Source organism: Chiloscyllium punctatum, unplaced genomic scaffold (assembly GCF_047496795.1).
Source record: "Chiloscyllium punctatum isolate Juve2018m unplaced genomic scaffold, sChiPun1.3 scaffold_1407, whole genome shotgun sequence".
Lineage (NCBI taxonomy): Eukaryota > Metazoa > Chordata > Chondrichthyes > Orectolobiformes > Hemiscylliidae > Chiloscyllium > Chiloscyllium punctatum.
The window spans coordinates 8,262-34,810 of NW_027311141.1; the positions used below are offsets into that span (position 1 = coordinate 8,262).

The following is a 26,549-nucleotide window of genomic DNA, read 5'->3' on the forward strand; positions in this document are numbered from 1 at the left end:
GAGTGCCGCACCATTGACAGGTCAGTGCTGAGGGAGTGGGCGCTGTCGGAGGGTCAGTGCTGAGGGAGTGGGCACCGACGGAGGGTCAGTGCTGAGGGAGTGCTGCACTGTCGGAGGGTCAGTGCTGAGGGAGTGGGCACCGACGGAGGGTCAGTGCTGAGGGAGTGAGCACTGTCGGAGGGTCAGTGCTGAGGGAGTGGGCCCTGTCAGAGGGTCAGTGCTGAGGGAGTGGGCCCTGTCAGAGGGTCAGTGCTGAGGTAGTGGGCACTGTCGGAGGGTCAGTGCTGAGGGAGTGGGCCCTGTCAGAGGGTCAGTGCTGAGGTAGTGGGCACTGTCGGAGGGTCAGTGCTGAGGTCGTGAGCCCACCAATTACTCTGCATTTACCCCTAAGTAATGCATCTAAATTATACATCCCTGAACATTACGGGCAATTTAGCATGACCACTATGTGACAATTTCCCCATGGCCAATCCACCGTAAACTACAAATCTTTGGATTGTGGGAGGAAGCCGGAGCACCCGGAGGAATCCCATGCAGACATGGGGCTTGGGGGGGGGGGGGGGGGGGGGGGAATGTGCAATCAGCACACAGTGACCCCCCCCCCCCCCCCGCCTCCCCACCGTGCGTGGGATTGAGCCCGTGCCCCTGGCGCTGGGAGGTAGCTCTGTTAACCACTGAGCCACTGTGCTGTCCAACTTGAGCAGGTACTCTTAATTCATGTCGTTGAGCTCATAAACGGCCTAACGTTTAAATCAAATTTAATAAAGAATCTGGAATGAAGACTCTCAAGCTGACCATGGATCCATTGCAATTATTGGGAAATGGGCCAGTTGTTGAGGAATGTCCGTCCAGGAAGGTAACTTCTTTCCTTCCCTGGTCTGGCCGAAATATGACTCCAGACCCACAGCAATAGGGTGGACTCATAAGTGCCTTAGAGATGGGCATTAACCAGTCCCTCGAACAGAAGATCACATCTCCCAAGAGAATAAATTAAAATAGTGCCTTTGATTCCAAGTGGTTGCATATCCTTGCTTTTTCATTCGGACCAACTTAGGACTTTATTTTTTACAATTGCCACTGGGACATGATAGGGGGACACAGTGGCTCAGTACGGCTGCCTCCCACCGCCATGGACCTGGGTTCATTCCCACCCTCGGGGGTGACTGTCCGTGTGGGGTTTGCACATTCTTCCCCCCCCCTCCTCCCCGCTGCCTCCCCGGTGTCTGGGTGAGTTTCCTCCAGGTGCTCTGCTTTACTCCCACAGTCCATAGTGCCAAGGGATGTGCAGGTCAGGGTGGATTGGCCATGGGGAATTGTCCCATAGTGTCCCAGGGATGTGCAGGTTAGGGTAGATTGGCCATGGGAAATTGTCCCATGGTGCCCAGGGATGTGCGGGTCCGGGTGGATTAGCCATGGGAAATTGTCCCATGGTGCCCAGGGATGTGGAGGTTAGGGTGGATTGGCCATGGGAAATTGTCCCATAGTGCCCAGGGATGTGGAGGTTAGGGTGGATTAGCCATGGGTAATTGTCCCATAGTGCCCCAGGGATGTGGAGGTTAGGGTGGATTGGCCATGGGAAATTGTCCCATAGTGCCCAGGGATGTGGAGGTTAGGGTGGATTAGCCATGGGTAATTGTCCCATAGTGCCCAGGGATGTGCAGGTTAGGGTGGATTGTCCATGGGAAATTGTCCCATAGTGCCCAGGGATGTGCAGGTTAGGGTGGGATTGGCCAGGGGAAATTGTACCATAGTGCCCAGGGATGTGCAGGTTAGGGTGGGATTGTCCAGGGGAAATTGTCCCATAGTGCCCAGGGATGTGCAGGTTAGGGTGGATTGGCCATGGGAAATTGTCCCATAGTGCCCAGGGATGTGCAGGTTAGGGTGGGATTGGCCTTGATAAAGTGCCCATAGTGTCCAGGGATGTGCAGGTTAGGGTGGATTGGCCATGGGGAATTGTCCCATAGTGCCCAGGAATGTGCAGGTTAGGGTGGATTGGCCATGGGGAATTGTCCCATAGTGCCCAGGGATGTGCAGATTAGGGTGGATTGGCCATGAGTAATTGTCCCATAGTGTTTAAGTGCATTAGTCAGAGTGAAATGGGTCTGGGTGGGTTATTCTTCAGAGGACTGGGTGGGCCGAAGGGCCTGTTTCCACACTGTAGGGAATCTAATCTAACCAAAACTCCAGTAATCAGAGTACCGTAGTCCTACCCACACTCCAACCTTGCAGCAATTCAAGAGGGCACACCCATCTCGAACAATTAAATTCAAAACGTGCCCCAAATATTTGTTTGCGATGACATCTGGAAGGACAAGGGGGCAGCAGATACACCACCCCCGCCCCTGCAAGTTCCCCTCCGAGCCCCTCACCGTCCCGACTCGGAAATGATAGGCAACGTTGTTTTAACCACCACCTGACAAATCACCAAAAATAAAACACCTACCTCCAACAATCACAACCTCTGGCAACGGCCGGAAGTATTTATGTGTAAATAAACTAGAACAGCAATGTGCATACCCTCGCAGGTTCCATTTTCCTGACTTACTGTGTGTTTTTACGTGGATGTTCGGAAGTGTGTTGATGCTTCTCCCTGGATTTTCTTTTCTGAGGGATACGTTGATGTTCACCCAGGCCATTAGACAAAGGAGCGGGAATTAGGCCATTCGGCCCATCGAGTCAAGAACTCAGTCACGATTTACTGCGATTGTGTGTACCTCTTGATTATCCAGAATATTTGCTCACCAGTAAACTGACCCATTCGGCGCGAGTTAATAAAGCTTTGCAATTTATTGTCATTCCTTCAGGGTTGCTGAGTCAACAATCAGGAATTCCCTTGCTCAGGGATATTGTTGGGTCTTCCCGACAGCACCTGTACTGCAGTGGTTCAAGAAAGCAGCTCAGCCCCACACTCTCAATGAGGGCAACGAGCAATGGGGCAATAAATATTGAGATTCCCTACCAGTCAACGAGTTGAGGAAAAGGCAGCCTGGTGTCTCAGTGTTTAACGCTGCAGCCTCCCAGCACCAGAGACCACGGTTCGATTCCACCCCCAGACGACGGTCTGTGTGAAGTTTGCACATTCTCACCTCCCCCCCCCCCACACCACCGTGTCTGCGTGGGTTTTCCTCCAGGTGCACCGGTTCCCTGCCACAGTCCAAAGGTGTGTAGGTTAGGGTGGGATTGGCCATGGGAAATTGTCCCATAGTGCCCAGGGATGTGCAGGTTAGGGTGGATTGGTCATGGGAAATTGTCCCATAGTGCCCAGGGATGTGCAGGTTAGGGTGGATTGACCATGGGAAATTGTCCCATAGTGCCCAGGGATGTGCAGGTTAGGGTGGGATTGGCCATGGGAAATTGTCCCATAGTGCATAGGGATGTGCAGGTTAGGGTGGATTGGTCATGGGAAATTGTCCCGTGGTGTCCCAGGGATGTGCAGGTTAGGGTGGATTGCCCAAGGGAAATTGTCCCATAGCACCCAGGGATGTGCAGGTTAGGGTGGATTGGCCATGGAAAATTGTCCCATAGTGTCCAGGGATGTGCAGGTTAGGGTGGATTGGCCATGGAAAATTGTCCCATAGTGCCCAGGGGTGTGCAGGTTAGGATGGGTTGGCCATGGGAAATTGTCCCATAGTGCTCAGGGATGTGCAGGTTAGGGTGGATTGGCCATGGGGAATTGTCCCATAGTGCCCAGGGATGTGCAGGTTAGGGTGGATTGGCCATGCTAAATTGTCCCATAGTGCCCAGGGATGTGTAGGTTAGGGTGGATTGGCCATGGGAAATTGTCCCATAGTGCCCAGGGATGTGTAGGTTCGGGTGGATTGGCCATGGGAAATTGTCCTATCGTGCCCAGGGATGTGCAGGTTAGGGTGGGATTGACCATGGGAAATTGTCCCATAGTGTCCAGGGACGTGTAGGTTAGGGTGGATTGGCCATGGGAAATTGTCCCATAGTGCCCAGGGATGTGTAGGTTAGGGTGGATTGGCCATGGGAAATTTCCCATAGTGTCCAGGGATGTGCAGGTTAGGGTGGATTGGCCATGGGAAATTGTCCCATAGTGCCCAGGGATGTGCAGGTTAGGGTGGATTGGCCATGGGAAATTGTCCCATAGTGCCCAGGGATGTGTAGGTTAGGGTGGATTGGCCATGGGAAATTGTCCCATTGTGCCCAGGGATGAGCAGGTTAGGGTGGGATTGGCCATGGGAAATTGTCCCATAGTGTCCAGGGATGTGCAGGTTAGGGTGGATTGGCCATGGGAAATTTCCCATAGTGTCCAGGGATGTGCAGGTTAGGGTGGATTGGCCATGGGAAATTGTCCCATAGTGCCCAGGGATGTGCAGGTTAGGGTGGATTGGCCATGGGAAATTGTCCCATAGTGCCCAGGGATGTGTAGGTTAGGGTGGATTGGCCATGGGAAATTGTCCCATAGTGTCCAGGGATGTGTGGGTTAGGGTGGATTGGCCATGGGAAATTGTCCCATAGTGCCCAGGGATGTGTAGGTTAGGGTGGATTAGTCAGGGGTAAACGTCGAGTAATAGGGGAGGGGGAATGGGTCCGGGTGGGTCATAGTTCGGAGGGTCAGTGTGGACTGGTTGGGCCGAAGGGCCTGTTTCCACGTTGCAGGGATTCTATGATTCAAACCGTCTTTGTGTGGGCTGTCTGAAACCAAGGCAGAACACAAACGCGGCGTGTTTTCCTTCAGAGTTAAAAAAGTCTTTATTGAAGAATCTGAAAAACACAATTGTGTACACGCACAACCTGAAATAATAAACGTGGCGAACACCAAACGTGAGCTATTTCTAACAGTATTTTCAGTCCAGCTGGTGAAACAAGTCCAGCCGATGTGTAGGCCCCACACCCACCTCCATCCAGGGAATCTTGACAGCACAGCAGGAGGCCATTTGGCCCTTTGTGTCGATGCTAGCCCGGCCCTGGAGTGAAGCCATCATTTCCAATTGCCTGCCCTATCCCCTGCAACAAGTGGGGATTTAAAAGGTGGACTTAGTCTGTTGTCAGAAGCAACGAACATATGTCGGTTTTTATGAACAATGAAATGGCCTTTCCAGTTTATAACAACGCAACAAAATGGCTTCAACTTATGATTTGACTTTGTCGCCCAGACTGCGGCTTTGCTGAATTAGCTGAATCGCAAACAGTGGAGTTTTCATCAAATGAATTGTGAAGCATTAATTGAACTAACCTTGAACTGTTCCCATGAGATGACAATTTACGTAAAACAAGACTATCCCAGGGAATATCATTGGATTAGCCTGTTGTCAATCGCATTATAGTTGCTTGGTCTTTTGTTGTAATCAACGCTGTCCTGAGAATTGCTTCTTGCTCAATTGTATCTGCGCAATTTCGCCAGGGAGCACAGGACTTTTAACCTCTGTGTTGCTGGACAGAATTGTGTCAGGCTGCCATATTTAATCAAACCGAGGCTGACCGCATTCGGATGAATCTTGGACGGATCTCGAGACCAGGAGGACCTCCGTATCTTCACAAGCGCATCGTCCGTCTTCATTCCCATCGAGACCACCCACTTGCTCACCTGCCACGTGGGTCACCTCACTTACGAATGACCCCCCGTGTCTGCAGGGGATGCCAGCTAGGAAAGGGCTTCCACAGATCCCCCACAGTCCATCCTGTCGGGAGAGGTGGGGGGTGAGGGGGGGGTCTCTTGAAGCAAGGAGGGGTAACACTGCATCTTTGACCCATTGGTCCAGCCAGACTGTGGCCTGCCCCACACCCAAGACAGGAGAAGGTGAAGAAATCATTAGAATCCCTCAGGGGATATCCACGCGGCCGAATGGGGGAATGCAGCATTCCTGCCGAACTCGGGGAATCGCTGAGCCGTGATCTTCCAAAGTGGGGAAGGAATGGAAGCCGGGTGGAAGTGTGGACCTCACGTCAAACTCCCCCCACGATCCAACCCCCTTCTCAACCGCCTTCCACCTCAGGTGTATCACAGCCCGGCGAAGTCTGTACAGCCAGCCACAGACACACCCAGAGAGACCTCCCTGTCTGCGAGGGAACGTCATGTATGATGGGAATCCATGGGAGGGCATTCCACCCAGGCCCCACCCCCAATCTATCATTGCATTTCCCATGGCCAATCCATGTGCCCAGGGATGTGCAGGTTAGGGTGGATTGGCCATGGGAAATTGTCCCATAGTGCCCAGGGATGTGCAGGTTAGGGTGGATTGGTCATGGGAAATTGTCTCATCGTGCCCAGGGATGTGCAGGTTAGGATGGATTGACCATGGGAAATTGTCCCATAGTGCTCAGGGATGTGCAGGTTAGGGTGGGATTGGCCATGGGAAATTGTCCCATAGTGTCCAGGGATGTGCAGGTTAGGGTGGGATTGGCCATGGGAAATTGTCCCATAGTGCCCAGGGATGTGCAGGTTAGGGTGGATTGGCCATGGGAAATTGTCCCATAGTGCCCAGGGATGTGTAGGTTAGGGTGGGATTGGCCATGGGAAATTGTCCCATAGTGCCCAGGGATGTGCAGGTTAGGGTGGATTGGCCATGGGAAATTGTCCCATAGTGCCCTGGGATGTGCAGGTTAGGGTGGACTGGCCATGGGAACTTGTTCTATAGTGTTAGGTGCATTAGTCAGAGGGGAATGGGTCTGGGTGGATTTCTCTGTGGAGGGTCGGTGTGGACCTGTTGGGCCGAAGGGCCTGTTTCCACACTGTGGGGAATCTAAACCGTTCAAGATAACGGCCTCCCGGCCAATGGACTCTGCCCCAGCCCAACCAAACCAAATGAAAACCGTCTGCCAACTGCATTGCCTCAACAAACAGAAAAGAGTCTTCCGAAATGCAATCATCTTCCAGAGGTAGCGTGAGCATTAATTCAAGTTCATTCACATCAGTTAAAAACAGAAAGAGAGAGAGAGAGAATTTGTTCATTCAGAGTCTGCCCGGTGAGAGTCAGCCCAGACGGCGGAAGTCACTGCTCAGTTCGGTTTCGGATTACTCACGGACATCGGATCAAACAGTGTTCGGAGATTTGGCCCACCGCATCCAGCTGCTTCTGCAGCGAGCCAGTCGGGGAACTGAAAGGGACGAGGGATGGGCAAGTTGTTGGGGTGTTCCTCCTGCTTCGATGAGGGAGGCTCGGAGAACGCGCCAGGGAAGCCTTCCCCTCCGAAGTTACGTCTTTGGCGCCGACATTGTGCCATAGCCAGCTCGGGCACGGGGTGGGGGTCTTGGGAGGGCGTGCAAATCGATGGGAAGGTGGGTGGGGGGGGGGGCGCGAGACCAGTCTGTCTTAAAATCGACCCGGTGTGTCCAGCCGTGTCTCGGGCGATCAGGGTCAGTGCACGCCCCTTCCCCACCCCCAACCCCGTTCGACGTCCAGGGTAACTCCCCCAGGCGATTCGGTCCTCTCAGCTTGAAAGCCTCTCTGGAACTTTCTCCCGGCTCCCCGTGCCTGCAGCAGAGAGGGGCGAGAGAAGACAGCGATAAAGGAAGGGGAGGTGAATGAAGGGGTGGGGAAGGGAGTGGATTTTGGCGGTGAGTGCAAAAGTGCCCACTGGGGGCAGCAGGAATGAAAATGAGAACCGTCTGAGCTAACCCGAGTGAGGTCACTGAGGTCTGAGATCCAGACTCCCGACGGGCCATTCGGCCCATCGAGGCCACACACCGGACCTCAGAAAAACATCCCACCCGGGTCCACTTCCCCATCCGATCGCTGCAACCCTGCATTCCCCAAGGCCAATCCCACCCTAACCTGCACATCCCTGGGCACAACGGGACAATTTCCCATGGCCAATCCCACACTAACCTGCACATCCCTGGACACTATGGGACAATTTCCCATGGTCAATCCCACCCTAACCTGCACATCCCTGGGCACTATGGGACAATTTCCCATGGCCAATCCCACCCTAACCTGCACATCCCTGGGCACTATGGGACAATTTCCCATGGTCAATCCCACACTAACCTGCACATCCCTGGACACTATGGGACAATTTCCCATGGTCAATCCCACCCTAACCTGCACATCCCTGGGCACTATGGGACAATTTCCCATGGCCAATCCCACCCTAACCTACACATCCTTGGGCACTATGGGACAATTCCCCATGGTCAATCCCACACGAACCTGTACATCCCTGGGCACTATGGGACAATTCCCCATGGTCAATCCCACACTAACCTGCACATCCCTGGGCACTATGGGACAATTTCCCATGGCCAATCCAACCCTAACCTGTACATCCCTGGGCACTATGGGACAATTCCCCATGGTCAATCCCACACTAACCTGCACATCCCTGGGTACTATGGGACAATTCCCCATGGTCAATCCCACACTAACCTGCACATCCCTGGGACACTATGGGACAATTCCCCAAGGCCAATCCCACCCTAACCTGCACATCCCTGGGCACAACGGGACAATTCCCCATGGTCAATCCCACACTAACCTGTACATCCCTGGGCACTATGGGACAATTCCCCATGGTCAATCCCACCCTAACCTGCACATCCCTGGGCACTATGGGACAATTTCCCATGGCCAATCCCACCCCAACCTACACATCCTTGGGCACTATGGGACAATTCCCCATGGTCAATCCCACACTAACCTGTACATCCCTGGGCACTATGGGACAATTCCCCATGGTCAATCCCACACTAACCTGCACATCCCTGGGCACTATGGGACAATTTCCCATGGCCAATCCCACCCTAACCTGTACATCCCTGGGCACTATGGGACAATTCCCCATGGTCAATCCCACACTAACCTGCACATCCCTGGGCACTATGGGACAATTCCCCATGGTCAATCCCACCCTAACCTGCACATCCCTGGACACTATGGGACAATTTCCCATGGCCAATCCCACCCTAACCTGCACATCCCTGGGCACAACGGGACAATTCCCCATGGTCAATCCCACACTAACCTGTACATCCCTGGGCACTATGGGACAATTCCTCATGGTCAATCCCACCCTAACCTGCACATCCCTGGGCACTATGGGACAATTTCCCATGGCCAATCCCACCCTAACCTACACATCCTTGGGCGCTATGGACAATTCCCCATGGTCAATCCCACACTAACCTGTACATCCCTGGGCACTATGGGACAATTCCCCATGGTCAATCCCACACTAACCTGCACATCCCTGGGCACTATGGGACAATTTCCCATGGCCAATCCCACCCTAACCTGTACATCCCTGGGCACTATGGGACAATTCCCCATGGTCAATCCCACACTAACCTGCACATCCCTGGGCACTATGGGACAATTCCCCATGGTCAATCCCACACTAACCTGCACATCCCTGGGACACTATGGGACAATTTCCCATGGCCAATCCACCCTAACCTGCACATCCCTGGACACTATGGGACAATTTCCCATGACCAATTCCACCCTAACCTGCACATCCCTGGGACACTATGGGACAATTCCCCATGGTCAATGCACCCTAACCTGCACATCCCAGGGACACTATGGGACAATTCCCCATGGTCAATCCACCTAACCTGCACATCCAGGGCACTATGGGACAATTTCCCATGGTCAATCCACCCTAACCTACACATCCCTGGACACTATGGGACAATTTCCCATGGCCAATCCCACCCTAACCTGCACATCCCTGGGCACTATGGGACAATTTCCCATGGTCAATCCACCCTAACCTACACATCCCTGGACACTATGGGACAATTTCCCATGGCCAATCCCACCCTAACCTGCACATCCCTGGACACTGTGGGACAATTTCCCATGGCCAATCCCACCCTAACCTGCACATCCCTGGGCACTATTGGACAATTTCCCATGGTCAATCCACCCTCACCTGCACATCCCTGGGCACTATGGGACAATTTCCCATGGTCAATCCACCCTAACCTGCACATCCCTTGGCACTAAGGGACAATTTCCCATGGGTCAATCCACCCTAACCTGCACATCCCTGGACACTATGGGACAATTTCCCATGGCCAATCCACCCTAACCTGCACATCCCTGGACACTATGGGACAATTTCCCATGGTCAATCCACCCTAACCTGCACATCCCTTGGCACTAAGGGACAATGACAACATCCTTGTACATTCAGTGAACTGTACAATGCATAACCTTCTTGCTTTTAAATTCGATTCCCCCTTTGTAATAAACAATGACACATGATTAGCTTCCTTCATTACTCACTGTTCCCGAAACCAATACATCCATATTCGGGCCAGTCAGGTTAAAGACAGGAAGGACATTCCCAACAACATTAGGGGTGTTCGTAACCAGAGCCGGGGTGGGTGGGGGTGTCACAGTCTAAGGATATGGGGGTGGGCTATTTGGGAGTGAGTTGCAGAGGTTGGATTTGTTCTTCGGGCTGTAGGGATCAAAGGGTAAGGGGGAGGAAGAAGGAACAGGGGGCTGAGGTGGATGCTCAGAAATGATCGTATCGAATGGGGGAGCAGGGCCAAATGGCCTGTTCACCTTGCTCATAAAGTGATTCAGCACCGATTCAGGCCCTTCAGCCCACTATGTCCGTGCTGACCCAGAAACACCAAACTACGCTAGACCTATTTGTCCATAGCCCACAATGCCCTGGAATTTTAAGCGCTCCTTCAGATGTTTCTGAATTGTTGTGTGAGTACCTGTCTCCACCAGCCTCACAGGCAGTACCTTCCTTATTCCCAGCACCCTCAGGACGAACAGACCCTTTCGTCCAATCCTCTCTGAACCACTGACTCCTCACCTTCCGCTGATGCCCTCTGGTCTTACGCACATCTGCCATGGGGTGGAGGGGGGTGGAAGATTCTCACAATCTACCCTTGTCTCTGCCTCTGTATCCCTTAGTCGGATCGCTCAGCACCCCCCAGCCTGTTCTGCTCCAAGGAACACAAACCCAGCCTATCCCAGTCTTAATGGGGAGGTCCCAGACCATGCAACAGCCTGGTGAATCCCCTGTGTAATCATGCCTTCCCGATAGTGTGGTGACTGGAACTGCACACAGTACTTAACCAAGGGCTTAGCCAATGTTTTCTAAAGTAACGATGCTTCATTGCTCCTAGATTCTACCTGCTGTTGTATGAAGGCAGTATCCTCCTAGCCCACCCTGTCTCCCTGTGCTGACACCTTCAGGGGTCTATGGACTTGCTCACCCAGGTCTCTTTGTCCCTCAGCGCTCCCTGGGAACCGACCATTCAGTCCCTTGTTGTACCTTCCACGAAGAGGCGATGGTCTAGTGGTAGAATCACTGGACTGTTAATCCAGATTATTGTACCATTCAAAGACTGGAGACGGTTACAGAGAGGGGTGAACTCGGCCCGGACAATCACTAAGGCCAACCTCCCGTCTGTAGAATCCATCTACCAGGCCCCGCTGTCCAGGAAAGGCCACCAACATTCTCAAAGATCCATCCCACCCTGGCAATATCTTTCTACAACCCCTACCATTGGGGAGAAGGTACAGAATCCTGAACACACCCACCAGCTGGTTTCGAAACAGGTTCTAACCCACTGAATGGACTCACAAACTCTGGCCATTCTCCGGTCCCTGTGTTTGTGTGTTTGCTGCTGTTTACCTATTCGTTACTTATCGATGCTACAGAACTCTGTGATCGGTCTGTAGTGCTCACAAGACAAAGCTTTTCACCGTGTCTTGGTACACGTGACAATCAATCTAATCCAATCCAATCCAATGTAATGTAATCCAATCCAATCCAATGTAATGTAATCCAATCCAATCCAATCCAATCTAATCCAATCCAATCCAATCCAATCCAATCCAATCTAATCTAATCTAATCCAATCCAATCCAATCCAATCCAATCTAATCCAATCCAATCCAATTCAATTCAATCCAGTTCAATTCAATTCAGATAATGTTCCAGGGACCCAGGTTCAATTCTCAGCACTGGAGACAGTGGAATTTGAATTCAATTAAAATCTGGAATTAGGAACCTAATGATCACCACAAATCCATTATCGGAAAAACCCATCAGGTTCACTCATGTCCTTCAGGGAAGGAAACTGCCAACCTTGCCTGGTCTGGCCTCCATGTGACTCCACACTCACAGCGATATGGTTACTCTGGGGCAATTAGGGTCAGATAATAAACGCTGACCTGGTCAGTGATGCCCACATCCCATTGTGATGATGCTGTTCCCTCAACAAGGTTATGATGTCCTTGGATTTTTTTTTCAGAGGGGTTGTAAAAGCATGGATTCCGAGATGTCTGAATCGATCCACTTAGAGTCAGAGAGATGTTCAGCATGGAAACAGACCCTTCGGTCCAACCTGTCCATGCCGACCAGATATCCCAACCCAATCTAGTCCCACCTGCCAGCACCCGGCCCATATCCCTCCAAACTCTTCCTATTCATAAACCCATCTAGATGCCTTTTATGTGTTGCATTTATATGAGCCTCCACCACTTCCTCTGACAGCTCATTCCATACACGTACCACCCTCTTCGTGAAAAAGTTGCCCCTTAGGTCTCTTATATCTTTCCCCTCTCACCCTAAACCTATGCCCCTCTAGTTCTGGACTCCCCATTCCCAGGGAAAAGACTTTGTCTATTTAACCTATCCATGCCCCTCATGATTTTGTAAACCTCTATAAGGTCACCCCTCAGCCTCCGACGCTCCAGGGAAAACAGCCCCAGCCTATAGCCCTATAGCTCAGATCCTCCAACCCTCTACGTTTTGAAACAAACACTTGTACAATGAGAGGGGAGTGAATTAGATTAGATTACTTACAGTGTGGAAACAGGCCCTTCGGCCCAACAAGTCCACACCGCCCCGCCGAAGCGCAACCCACCCATACCCCTACATCTACCCCTTTACCTAACGCTACGGGCAATTTAGCATGGCCAATTCACCTGACCTGCACATCTTTGGACTGTGGGATGAAACTGGAGCACCCGGAGGAAACCCACGCAGACACTGGGAGAACGTGCAAACTCCACACAGGCAGGAATTGAACCCGGGTCTCAGGCGCTGTGAGGCAGCAGTGCTAACCAGTGGGTGGTTCTCCCAGCTCAGCAGTCTGGCAGGCAGGCAATCATATTTGAGGTTGACTGACCCAAAGAAACAGCAACAGGGAAGAAGGTGTTCAACGCTGATGGTTATGCCGTATTCTGTTCTCTTCTGTTTGCGTTTCATTCGGCAATCTTAAAAATAAATTCTGTTTTGTGTAAAACGGAAAGGTTGGGGAACTGCATCACTCCTGAAGTATCCACTGTAAACCCGCTTAAACTGGCCAGCAAAGGTAGGCTCCTGGCTACTTTCTGCAAATGTTTTGAGGGGGTCTGGCCTGCTCCCGAACACCATGACTGAATACATAAAACAAAAAGAGTCTGGATGTTTTTTTGTGTGTCTCTCTCTCTCTCCGGTTATTTTGCGATTCATGCCCTGGGATTCTGGTATCCCCCTGCACATCTGTATCTAGAGTAACACAGTGTCTCACTGCTGCCTCCCAGCGCCAGGGGCCTGGGTTCAATTCCCCGTGTCTGCGTGGGTTTCCTCTGGGTGTTCTGGTTTCCTCCCACAGTCCAAAGATGTGCAGGTTAGGGTGGGATTGTCCATGGGAAATTGTCCCATAGTGCCCAGGGATGTGCAGGTTAGGGTGGGATTGGCCATGGGAAATTGTCCCATAGTGTCCAGGGATGTGCAGGTTAGGGAGGATTGGCCATGGGAAATTGTCCCATAGTGCCCAGGGATGTGCAGGTTTGGGTGGATTGGCCTTAATAAAGTGCCCATAGTGTCCAGGGATGTGCAGGTTAGGCTGGATTGGCCATGGGGAATTATCCCATAGTGCCCAGGGATGTGCAAGTTAGGGTGGATTGGCCATGAGAAATTGTCCCATAGTGTCCAGGGATGTGCAGGTTAGGGTGGATTGGCCATGGGGAATTGTCCCATTGTGCCCAGGGATGTGCAGGTTAGGGTGGATTGGCCATGGGAAATTGTCCCATAGTGCCCAGGGATGTGCAGGTTAGGGTGGATTGGTCATGGGGAATTGTCCCATAGTGTCCAGGGATGTGCAGGTTAGGGTGGATTGGCCATGGGGAATTGTCCCATTGTGCCCAGGGATGTGCAGGTTAGGGTGGATTGGCCATGGGGAATTGTCCCATAGTGCCCAGGGATGTGCAGGTTAGGGTGGATTGGCCATGGGGAATTGTCCCATAGTGCCCAGGGATGTGCAGGTTAGGGTGGATTAGTCAGGGGTAAATGTAGGTTAATAGAGTTGGGGAATGGGTAAGGCTGGGTGTGGACTTGTTGGGCCGAAGGGCCTGTTTCCATCGTGTTGGGATTCGAAGCTGTTCCGTGAAGCTTGATTAGTCTAAGAACTGGAAAGAGGGGCTGCCTGATGACTCAGTGTTGGACTCTGCTGAAAGGTAGGATAGATTAGAGTGGTGCTGGAAAAGCACAGCAGGTCTGGCAGCATCCGAGGGGCAGGAGAGTCATCAAACTGATTGAAACACAGAAAGCCCTGAGAGGTTCTGACAGAGGAAATGTGAAAAGGGTCTTTCTTTTTGCGGGAAAAATCTAGACAAGGCAAATCACGCACTTAACAATGGAGATACAGAGAATTCTTTCCTCATCGAATCTTTGGAATTCTCCTCCTCAAAACCCCTAAAGTACGAGGTGGACAGTAGAAGCCACAGGACGGAGGTTACCAGAGGCAGGTAATCAGAGCAGCGACGTTGAGAGGGACGTGTTCAAGGAATCGAGTGGCCTCCTCCGAATGTGCTTGAGGGAAGTAAACTGATCATGTCCCCACATCAGACTGTGGATCTCACCAGATAGTCAGCACTCTTTAGACAGGAGCGTCGGAGGCTGAGGGGTGACCTTATAGAGGTTTACAAAATCATGAGGGACATGGATAGGGTAAATAGACAAAGTCTTTTCCCTGGGGTGGGGGAGTCCAGAACTAGAGGGGCATAGGTTTAGGGTGAGAGGGGAAAGGGAGCTAAGGGGTAACTTTTTCACTCAGAGGGTGGTACGTGTCTGGAATGAGCTGCCAGAGGAAGTGGTGGGGGCTGGTACAATGACAGCATTGAAAAGGTGGATGGGGACATGAATAGGAAGGGTTTAGAGGGAGATGGGCCAAGGGAGCGTCGCACTGGCAGAGGGTCAGTGCTGAGGGAGTGGGCACTGTCGGAGGGTCAGTGCTGAGGGAGTGGGCACTGTCGGAGGGTCAGTGCTGAGGGAGTGGGCACTGTCGGAGGGTCAGTGCTGAGGGAGTGGGCCCTGTCGGAGGGTCAGTGCTGAGGGAGTGGGCCCTGTCGGAGGGTCAGTGCTGAGGGAGTGGGCCCTGTCGGAGGGTCAGTGAGCTGAATCTGATTCAGTGCGGCCTTGCCTTCAGGCTCCAGTGTCGTGGGTCTCCCACCCATTAACCTGAGTGAGGTCAATCCATTGAAGGAAGGCGCTGGTGAAGTTGGCCTCGTAGCAGACTCCATGGGACAGGAGTCCTGCTCTCGTAGACAGAACGAGCAGAGGACCAGCAGACGGGAGATGTCCGAGAAGCTGGGAACGTTTTTCCGAGGGAAGCGAAGCGACGGGGAAAGGCAATCGAGATGTTGGCAACCCTGAAGGGTGTGATCCCACCTCCCCCTCCTCCCCGAGTGAACACGGGCTACGAGGACACAGTGAATGGGGATCATCCAGCGCTGGAAGAGTGAAGGCTGGAAATCCGTTACGTGTGAGGGGTTGGTCACGGTTTCACTCCGAACACAGCCCTTTCCAAAGTCTCGGAGCTGTCCGTACTCACCCTACCCGGGAGGAGGGCCCGTGGATCTACACTCGTTGGCTGTGGGTGTCGAAGAAATCGTAATCACTGTCCGAAGAATTGTCTCGGAGATTGAGCGGGGCATTAGCCCTTCGTTCTAAAGCTGTTGAGAAACAGGAATGGTATTAACGAAGTTGCAACATAAAATATAGAGAAGGACAGCACAGAACAGGCCCTTGGGCCCACGATGCTGTGCCGAGATTTAATCCTAATGTAAAATATAGTAACTTAACCTACGCCCCCCTCAGCTCCCTGCTCTCCACGTTCATGTCCAACAGTCTCTTAAATGTTCCCAGTGACTCTGCTTCCCCCACCACCGCTGGCAACGCATTCCATACATTCACAACTCTCTGCGTAAAGAACCTACCTCTGACATTTCCTTTATACCTTCCTCCTAATATCTTCAAACTCTGACTCCTCGTACCAGTCCATCCTACCCTGGGGAAAAGTCTCTGGCTATTGTCTCTACCCACGCCTCTTATTATCTTGTACACCTCGATCAGGTCTCCTCTCTCCCTCCTTCTCTCCGGAAAGAAAAGTCTGAGCTTATTCAACCTTTCTTCACAAGGCAAGCCCTCCAGTCCAGGCAGCATCCTGGTAAACCTTCTTTGCACCCTCTCCAAAGCCTCCGTATCTTTCCTATAGTAGGGCGACCAGAACTGGACACAATATTCCAAGTGTGACCTCACCAGGGACTTGTAGAGCTGTAACAGCTCTTAAACTCGATCCCCTTGTTAATGAAAGCAAAAACACAACATGCTTTCTTAACAACCCCATCCACTTGGGTGGCAACTTTGAGGGATCTATGTACTTGCACACCCAGATCCCTCTGTTCCTCCACACTGCCAAGAATCCTGTCTTTAATCCTATATCCAGTATTCGAGTTCGACCTTCCAAAATACATCACTTCCCATTTATCCAGATTGAACTCCATCTGCCATTTCTCAGCCCAGCTCTGCATCCTGTCAATGTCACGCTGCAGCCTGCAGTAGCCCTCTATATTATCAACAACACTTCCAACCTTAGTGTCATCTGAAAATTTACTAACCCACCCCTCAACCTCCTCATCCAAGTCATTTATAAAAACTACAAAGAGCAGAGGCCCAAGAACAGAGCCCTGCGGGACCTCACTCAACACTGACCTCCAGGCAGAATACTTTCCATCTACAAACGCTCTCTGCCTTCTGTCAGCCAACCAATTCTGAATCCAGATAGCCAAATCTCCCTGTATCCCATACTTCCTGACTTTATGAGTGAGCCTACCATGGAGAACCTTATCAAATGCCTTGCTGAAGTCCATATACACTACATCCACTGCTCGACCTTCATCTACCTGTCTTGTCACCTCCTCAAAGAACTCAATAAGACTTGTGAGGCATGACCTGCCCCTCACAAAGCCATGCTGACTGCCTTTAATCACACGATGCTTTTCCAAATAGTCATAAATCCTGTCCCTCAGAATTCTTTCCAAAACTTTGCTGACCACAGACTGGTCTGTAATTGCCAGGGATTTCCCTATTCCCCTGCTTGAAAAGAGGAACAACATTCGCCTCCTTCCAATCCTCCGGTATGACTCCCGTGGAGAGTGTGGAAGCAAAGATCCTCGCCAGCGGCTTAGCAACCTCCTTTCTCGCTTCCCAGAACAGCCGACGATAAATCTGGTCTGGCCCTGGGGACTTATCAATCTTAATGTTTTCCAACATGACCAACAAGGTAAAGGGAAACAATGTTCTGAAGCAAGACCTCACCTTTTCGCGAATTTCATGAAATACCGAACTGTCGGAGGGTCAGTGCTGAGGGAGTGGGGCACTGTCGGAGGGTCAGTGCTGAGGGAGGGGGCACTGTCGGAGGGTCAGTGCTGAGGGAGTGGGCACTGTCGGAGGGTCAGTGCTGAGGGAGTGAACACTGTCGGAGGGTCAGTGCTGAGGGAGTGGGCAATGTCGGAGGGTCAGTGCTGAGGGAGGGGGCACTGTCGGAGGGTCAGTGCTGAGGGAGTGGGCACTGTCGGAGGGTCAGTGCTGAGGGAGTGGGCACTGTCGGAGGGTCAGTGCTGAGGGAGGGGGGCACTGTCGGAGGGTCAGTGCTGAGGGAGTGGGCACTGTCGGAGGGTCAGTGCTGAGGGAGTGGGCACTGTCGGAGGGTCAGTGCTGAGGGAGTGGGCAATGTCGGAGGGTCAGTGCTGAGGGAGAGGGCACTGTCGGAGGGTCAGTGCTGAGGGAGTGGGCACTGCCGGAGGGTCAGTGCTGAGGGAGTGGGCACTGTCGGAGGGTCAGTGCTGAGCAAGTGGGCACTGTCGGAGGGTCAGTGCTGAGCGAGTGGGCACTGTCGGAGGGTCAGTGCTGAGGGAGTGGGCACTGTCGGAGGGTCAGTGCTGAGCGAGTGGGCCCTGTCGGAGGGTCAGTGCTGAGGGGGTGGGCACTGTCGGAGGGTCAGTGCTGAGGGAGTGGGCACTGTCGGAGGGTCAGTGCTGAGGGAGTGGGCACTGTCGGAGGGTCAGTGTTGAGGGAGTGGGCACTGTCGGAGGGTCAGTGCTGAGGGAGTGGGCACTGTCGGAGGGTCAGTGCTGAGCGAGTGGGCACTGTCGGAGGGTCAGTGCTGAGCGAGTGGGCACTGTCGGAGGGTCAGTGCTGAGGGAGTGGGCACTGTCGGAGGGTCAGTGCTGAGCGAGTGGGCCCTGTCGGAGGGTCAGTGCTGAGGTACTGCCGCGTTGTTGGAAGGCTACACGATGTTTTGACTTTGTGACCATTGATGAGGAAACATCTTTCTTGTCCCCGGCCTGTGTCGTTACCTGGATAGGCTGACAAGGTGTCTTTCGGCGGGCCGTTTGTGTGCGTGTTGCTGCTCGCACTCTGGGAGGACACTGGTCTGAAGTTGGCGTTATTATTTCGATGGAAGGAGACTTGTCAAACAAAATACAGAAAGAAAAGTTTAATGACTGACTCATACTGCTGTGCTCTTGTCTCTGCTGGAGTTGGAGGGAGCGTATTTAGTTTTTTCATTTATTCTTCGGATGAGGGTTGGCTAGCCCAGCATTTATTGCCTGTCCCTAATTGCCCCAGAGGGCAGTTAAGAGTCAACCCCATTGCTGTGGGTCTGGAGTCACACGTAGGCCCAGACCAAACACGGGTGACAGTTTCCTTCCCTCAAGGACACTAGTGTCCCAGATGGAGTTCTCCAACAATAGATTCATGGCCACTACGACAGTTCTCATTCCCGATCTTAATGGAACCCAAATCCCACCATCTGCCGCGGCGAGATTCAAACTGGAGTCCCCAGGACATTCACAGTCCAGCGATATTACCACTGGGCCATCAGCTCCACCCCACCCCTGTAGGAACAGAGGTAGGCCATTTGGCCCCTCCTGTGCTGTGGGATACTGTTGGCGTGTGTGTACTGGAGGTATCCTGTCCTTCACCTCCTGGGCTGAGTCTGGGACACGGTGTTGTGGGGAATGTTGCAGTGTGAGGGAAGTTGTTAAAGCTCCCAAAAAATTGGCTCCAGGTTTTCACCGGATGCACACTGAGAGTTGCAGATTAAGTTCGACTCCAGCGTTTAGAGGGAGCAGCTGGATTTGTACTGCTCCCTAAGGTCCCTGGAATAATGCCTGATCAACAGTCATTGTGCGTCTTGCTCATCTGTTACCTCAGACCATAGTCTATCCTTTGCCACTCATCACTAAACCCAAGGAAGGTTTCGGAAGCAGAGAATTCTCTCGGACAACTCTTACCCAGTGGCACGTAGTTTTAATACATCGAGAGTCAATTTGGCATGGTCTTTTCCCTGAAGTGTCAGAGGTTGATAATATCGTGAGGGGCATGGATAGGATAAATAGACAAAGAGACCTTGGAGTGCAGGTTCATAGCTCCTTGAAAGTGGAGTCGCAGGTCGATAGGATAGTGAAGGCAGCGTTTGGTATGCTTTCCTTTATCGGTCAGAGTATTGAGTACAGGAGTTGGGAGGTCATGTTGCGGCTGTACAGGACATTGGTTAGGCCACTGTTGGAATATTGTGTGCAATTCTGGTCTCCTTCCTATCGGAAAGATGTTGTGAAACTTGAAAGGGTTCAGTAAAGATTTACAAGGATGTTGCCAGGGTTGGAGGATCTGAGCTACAGGGAGAGGCTGAACAGGCTGGGGCTGTTTTCCCCGGAGCGTCGGAGGCTGAGGGGTGACCTTATAGAGGTTTATAAAATCATGAGGGGCATGGATAGGATAAATAGACAAAGTCTTTTCCCCCTGGGGTGGGGGAGTCCAGAACTAGAGGGGCATAGGTTTAGGGTGAGAGGGGAAAGGGAGCTAAGGGGCAACTTTTTCACCCAGAGGGTGGTACGTGTCTGGAATGAGCCGCCAGAGGAAGTGGTGGGGGCTGGTACAATGACAGCATTGAAAAGGTGGATGGGGACATGAATAGGAAGGGTTTAGAGGGAGATGGGCCAAGTGCTGGCAAATGGGACTAGATGAGGTTAGGATATCTGGGACAGCATGGACGGGTTGGGCCGAAGGGTCTGTTTCTGTGGTGTACAAGCCTCTGACTCTATCTGGGAGATATATCACGTGGTTGCGGTGAATCTAACCCCCTCTATAAAGGAGATTAAATCTCTGAACTCAAAAAAAAAGTCTTTCGAGTGAGTTATTTTGCCCCTTTCAAGGTTATAGCCCAACCCGTCCATGCTGCCCCCGATATCCTAACCTCATCTAGTCCCATTTAGAGTCAGAGAGATGTACAGCACAGAAACAGGCCCTTCGGCCCAACCCGTCCATGCTGTCCCCAATATCCTAACCTCATCTAGTCCCATTTAGAGTCAGAGAGATGTATAGCACAGAAACAGACCCTTCGGCCCAACCCGTCCATGCTGACCCAGATGTCCTAACCTAATCTAGTCCCATTTAGAGTCAGAGAGATGTACAGCACAGAAACAGGCCCTTCGGCCCAACCCGTACATGCTGTCCCAGATATCCTAACCTCATCTAGTCCCATTTAGAGTCAGAGAGATGGACAGCACAGAAACAGACCCTTCGGCCCAACCCGTCCATGCTGTCCCCGATATCCTAACCTCATCTAGTCCCATTTAGAGTCAGAGAGATGTACAGCACAGAAACAGACCCTTCGGCCCAACCCGTCCATGCTGACCCAGATATCCTAACCTGACCTAGTCCCATTTGCCAGCACTTGGCCCATCTCCCTCGTTACGAAGGGTTCCAGTTTGTGAGCAGATTCATAAACCAGAACACGGTAGAAAATGTTCATTTCAGGCAAACGTCTTCCTGATGAAGGGCGTTTGCCCGAAACGTCGATTTTTTTCCTGCTGCTCGGATGCTGCCTGACCTGCTGTGCTTTTCCAGCGCCGCTCTCTAAATCTTGTCTCTCCTCTCCAGCGGCACCCGATAAAAATAGTCGTTCACAAGTCCGAGAAAACCATCGCGTTCTGGAACCCGAAATTTCAGCTTCGGATTGGATCTCGTTTGTAACCAAGAGCATTCAATAAATTAGAGGGCATAGGGGCGCAAATGGGTGATTTGGCCGATGGTGTGGCCTCGCCTTACCTGCATGGCTTGCTGCTCCAGTGGGTCCAATCCACTGACGCTGAGTCGGCTTACGAAAGAACACTGCACTCGGGGAAAGGGTTGGAGAGATTGGTAGAGTAATTAACCTCTCGCACAGTATCAGACCAGGAGAGTGAGTGCGCGGTGCCTGTCAATGGGCTGTGAACATGAAGGTGTTGGTGCGGTCTTTTTCCCAGAATCCTCTGCCGAGAGTTCTGCATCGGATTTTCCAATAAAGCGTTGAGCTGGATGACTGCCAGTTCCATCTATAATTTTGATGCTAAAATCCGATTCCTTAGGAATCGTGTATCTCTGGACTGCTGATTGGGTATCTCAGGGTTTTCCCATGGTTAGCCGGTGACATAATGGCACCAGGGACCCGGGTCCATTCCCATCTTTGTGTGGAGTTTGTACATTCTCCTCCCCCCCCCACCCGTGTCAGCGTGGGTTTCTTCCGGGTGCTCTGGTTTCCTCCCACATTCCAAAGATGTGCGGATTACGGTGGATTGTCCATGGGAAATTGTCCCATAGTGCCCAGGGATGTGCAGGTTAGGGTGGATCGGCCATGGGAAATTGTCCCATAGTGACCAGGGATGTGCAGGTTAGGGTGGATCGGCCATGGGAAATTGTCCCATAGTGCCCAGGGATGTGCAGGTTAGGGTGGATTGGCCATGGGAAATTGTCCCATAGTGCCCAGGGATGTGCAGGTTAGGGTAGGATTAGCCATGGGAAATTGTCCCATAGTGTCCAGGGATGTGCAGGTTAGGGTGGATTGGCCATGGGAAATTGTCCCATAGTGCCCAGGGATGTGCAGGTTAGGGTGGGATTAGCCATGGGAAATTGTCCCATAGTGCCCCAGGGATGTGCAGGTTAGGGTGGATTGGCCATGGGAAATTGTCCCATAGTGTCCAGGGATGTGCAGGTTAGGGTGGGATTGGCCATGGGAAATTGTCCCATAGTGTCCAGGGATGTGCAGGTTAGGGTGGATTGTCCATGGGAAATTGTCCCATAGTGCCCCAGGGATGTGCAGGTTAGGGTGGATTGGCCATGGGGAATTGTCCCATAGTGTCCAGGGATGTGCAGGTTAGGGTGGATTGGCCATGGGAAATTGTCCCATAGTGTCCAGGGATGTGCAGGTTAGGGTGGGATTGGCCATGGGAAATTGTCCCATAGTGTCCAGGGATGTGCAGGTTAGGGTGGATTGTCCATGGGAAATTGTCCCATAGTGCCCCAGGGATGTGCAGGTTAGGGTGGATTGGCCATGGGGAATTGTCCCATAGTGTCCAGGGATGTGCAGGTTAGGGTGGGATTGGCCATGGGGAATTGTCCCATAGTGTCCAGGGATGTGCAGGTTAGGGTGGGATTGGCCATGGGGAATTGTCCCATAGTGTCCAGGGATGTGCAGGTTAGGGTGGATCGGCCATGGGAAATTGTCTCATAGTGCCCAGGGATGTGCAGGTTAGGGTGGATTGGCCATGGGAAATTGTCCCATAGTGTCCAGGGATGTGCAGGTTAGGGTGGATTGGCCATGGGAAATTGTCCCATAGTGTCCAGGGATGTGCAGGTTAGGGTGGGATTGGCCATGGGAAATTGTCCCATAGTGCCCAGGGATGTGCAGGTTAGGGTGGATTGGCCATGGGAAATTGTCCCATAGTCTCCTATGTTATGTGCAAAAGTTATGGGTAAATGTCGAGTAATAGGGTAGGGGAATGGGTCTGAATGGATTACTGTTCAGCAGGTGGCGGGGGGGGGGGGGGGGGGGGGGGGGGGGGGTGGGGGTGGGGGTGGGGGGTCGTTGGCCTCCGCAAGCGACAGGATTGGTACACAGGAGCAGGGACGCACAGGGTGAGACCCCCCGTGGAGTATTGGGTACGGTCTGGGGGTCTCCTGTATCTGAGGAAGGATGTTCCAGTGATGGAGGGAGAGGGGATGCAGCCAAGGGTTCCCAGGCTGATTCCCGGGGCTGACAAATGGAGAGAGAGAGAGAGACTGGATCGGTTCGGACTGTGGAAACACCAACACCCAGCCCCTGCAAGTTCCCCTCCGAGCCCCTGACTTGGAAATCTATCGGCCGGTCCTTCCTGGGTCAGAATCCTGGGATTCCCTCCCTCAGGGACATTGTGGGTCTACCCTACAGCACGTGGACTGCAGTGGGTCAAGGAGGCTGCTCACCCCCCGCACTCTCGGGGTGGGGAGGGGGCAACTAGGGACGGGGGCAATAAATACTGGGCACAGCCACCCACCCACCTCCCTCCAAGTTCCACTTTTAATGTTAACAGTTCACTGGAGGAGATGGGGAGTGGAACCTCATTGAAACCTGGAACATTGTACCAGGATGAGTCAGAGTAACACAGGAAGGATGTTCCTAATGACCAGCGTGTCCAGAACCGGAGGCTAGGTGGGGGAGTGGGGGGGTCACAGTTTAAGGATGCTGCCGCTGGCCATTTGGGAAGGAGAGGAGGGAAAATGTCTTCACCCAGAGAGTGGGGCGCCTACAATATGGAAAACGACTGAGGCCAAAACACTGAGTGTTTCCGAGAGGCATTTGGATGTAGCTCTTCAGGCTAAAGGGATTAACGGGGAATGGGAGTGGGTGGGAGGAAGCAGGAACATGGGGCTGAATTGGATCATCAGCCATGATCATATTACACAAGAGAGAGCAGGATTGAAGGGCCGAATGGCCTGTTCCTGCTCCTGTGTCCTGATGCATATTGCCTCTGCAGGAGCCTGTGTCAATGCACACGTGTGTGTACCTGTGTCAATGTCTCTTGCACACTTACATACGTGTGCAGGTGTGTGAATATGTACCTCTGTGTGTGTGCTCCTGTGTACACACTTGGATGCTCTCATCCTGGGGCCTACAGAATTGCAGATATACCCATGCAGGTGTGCCCCAACATGCAAAACTCTCTCTCACGTCTGGGCATGCATTGGTGCCTTGGGGGCAAAGGGGTGTGTGAGAGTGTGTTAGGGGGAAGGGGGAGGGGGTAGAGAGTGTGTGTGCGCGTGTGTGTTGGGGTTGGGCGGTGTGTGAGTGCATGGGTGAGTGTGTGTTTGTGAGTGTGAGAGAGAGAGAATGTGCATGTGTGTGTGAGTGCATGTGCATCTGTGAGAGTGAGTGTGTGTGTGAGTGTGTGCATGTGTGCCTGTGAATGAGAGTACGTGTGAGTGTGTGAGTGTGCATGTGAGCACGTACGTGAGTGTGCGCGCATGAGCGAGTGTAAGTGTGAGAGTATGAATGCGTGTGTGAGTGTGAATGTGTGAGAGAGTGTGTGTGCGTGTCTGAGTTTGTGTGCAAGTGTGTGTCCGTGTCTGAGTGTGTGCATGTGTCTGAGTGTGTGAGTGTGTGTGCGAGTGTGTGTCTGAGTGTGTGCATGTGTCTGAGTGTGTGTGTGCGCGCGTGTGCGAGTGTGTGTGTCTGAGTGTGTGCATGTGTCTGAGTGTGAGAGTGTGTGCATGTGCGAGTGTGTGTGTCTGAGTGTGTGCATGTGTCTGAGTGCGTGTGTGCGTGTGCGAGTGTGTGTCTGAGTGTGTGAATGTGTGTGCGAGTGTGTGTCTGAGTGTGTGCATGTGTCTGAGTGTGTGTGTGTGCGCGTGTGCGAGTGTGTGTGTCTGAGTGTGTGCATGTGCGAGTGTGTGTGTCTGAGTGTGTGCATGTGTCTGAGTGTGTGTGTGCGTGTGCGAGTGTGTGTCTGAGTGTGTGAATGTGTGTGCGAGTGTGTGTCTGAGTGTGTGCATGTGTCTGAGTGTGTGTGTGTGCGCGTGTGCGAGTGTGTGTGTCTGAGTGTGTGCATGTGCGAGTGTGTGTGTCTGAGTGTGTGCATGTGTCTGAGTGTGTGTGTGCGTGTGCGAGTGTGTGTCTGAGTGTGTGCTTGTGTGTGTGCGCGTGCATGTGCGAGTGTGTGTGTGTGTGTGTGTGTGTGAGTGTGTGTGTGTGAGTGTGTAAACTGCCATGTATGTATGTCTCTGCGTGTCTCACACTGCCGTGGGTGCGGTTGTATGTGTGGCCACGCACATCGACCCAGTGCCCTCGGGGCGTCACACACTCACCTTGTTTGCCGTTACGTTTATAACGTTTCCAGACGTAGCTCAGGAACAGGAGCAGGAGTAAGACGACGACCAGGACGATGCAAGCTGTCACCCCTCCCGACAATCCTCTTCTGTCCTCCCGCAACGTCGTGTGGGGGGGTTCTATAGAAACAAGAAGAGAGTAGGTCAGGGAGAGACAGCCCTGTCTCCAAGGGCACCCGGGGCGGGAGGACACAGTCAACAGAGATGACTCCTCCCGCTCCACGGCCCACTGCCTGGACCTGCTGATGTCCTGCCCAGGCCCGGGAGGACACCAGCACTACCACCTTCTCAGGGGCAAATAGGGACGGGCCATCGACGCTGGCCAGTCAGCGACACCCAAGTCCCACAAAGACATAAATAGAGAAGGACACTCAGAACGAGGGTGCACGAAGATCAGGAGCAATGGGGTGGGGGTGGTAGCTGCACAAGAGTTGGCAGCTCATGGTCCAGTTGATTTGGTTCGGCTGCGTTTGGAATCCTGCGTCCAGTTCTGGTCCCCACATTCCCAAAAGGATGTGGATGCTTTGGAGAGGGCGCAGGGGACGTTCCCCAGGAATGTTGCCTGGTATGGAAGGTGCTAGCTATGAGGGGAGGTTGGGTAGGTTAGGATTACTTTCGTGAGAAAGACGAACGTTTAGTGGCGACCTGATTGAGGTCTACAAAACCACGAGAGGTCCAGACAGGGGGGATAAAGAGAAGCTTTTGCCCAGAGTTGCAGGATCTGAATTGAACTCCATCTGCCACTTCTCAGCCCATTGGCCCATCTGGTCCAGATCCTGTTGTAATCTGAGGTAACCCTCTTCGCTGTCCACTACACCCTCCAATCATCTATGAACTCTCACGAGAGGATCAGTGACAACTCATTCCGAGCAGAGACCACGCTCTCCTGTTGGATGAGCTTGGGGGTATCCCTTGGTGGGGAAGGAGCCGAAATTCGTCATGTTGAAGGGCGTTGTGACCGAGCTTGGTGTCTCTGTCCACGGCTGAGGTGATGTGAAAGAGTCACCATCTGACATTCCATACGTCATCTATAACTTATAACCAGCCTCCCCCACATCGGATAACCCCTATTTAACGGCCTTTCGATCCCAGACCCTGCAGCGCAGGTGACTATCGACGTTAGCATTTGTTTTCGCTTCATTTGACTTGTCTGTGAAAAT

At 52.6% G+C, this 26,549-nt stretch overlaps 1 long non-coding RNA gene across 1 annotated transcript; it reads right to left on the reverse strand.

The window, feature by feature from the left end:
• Nucleotides 1-7,372: 7,372 nt before the first annotated feature.
• LOC140475111 (uncharacterized) lies at nt 7,373-25,454 on the reverse strand. The gene is made up of 5 exons (XR_011959692.1): nt 25,369-25,454; nt 21,319-21,381; nt 18,564-18,674; nt 15,758-15,878; nt 7,373-7,436 (listed from the first exon to the last, which is right to left on the reverse strand). It is a non-coding gene; the product is annotated as an uncharacterized lncRNA (long non-coding RNA).
• Between the last annotated feature and the right edge of the window lie 1,095 nt (nt 25,455-26,549).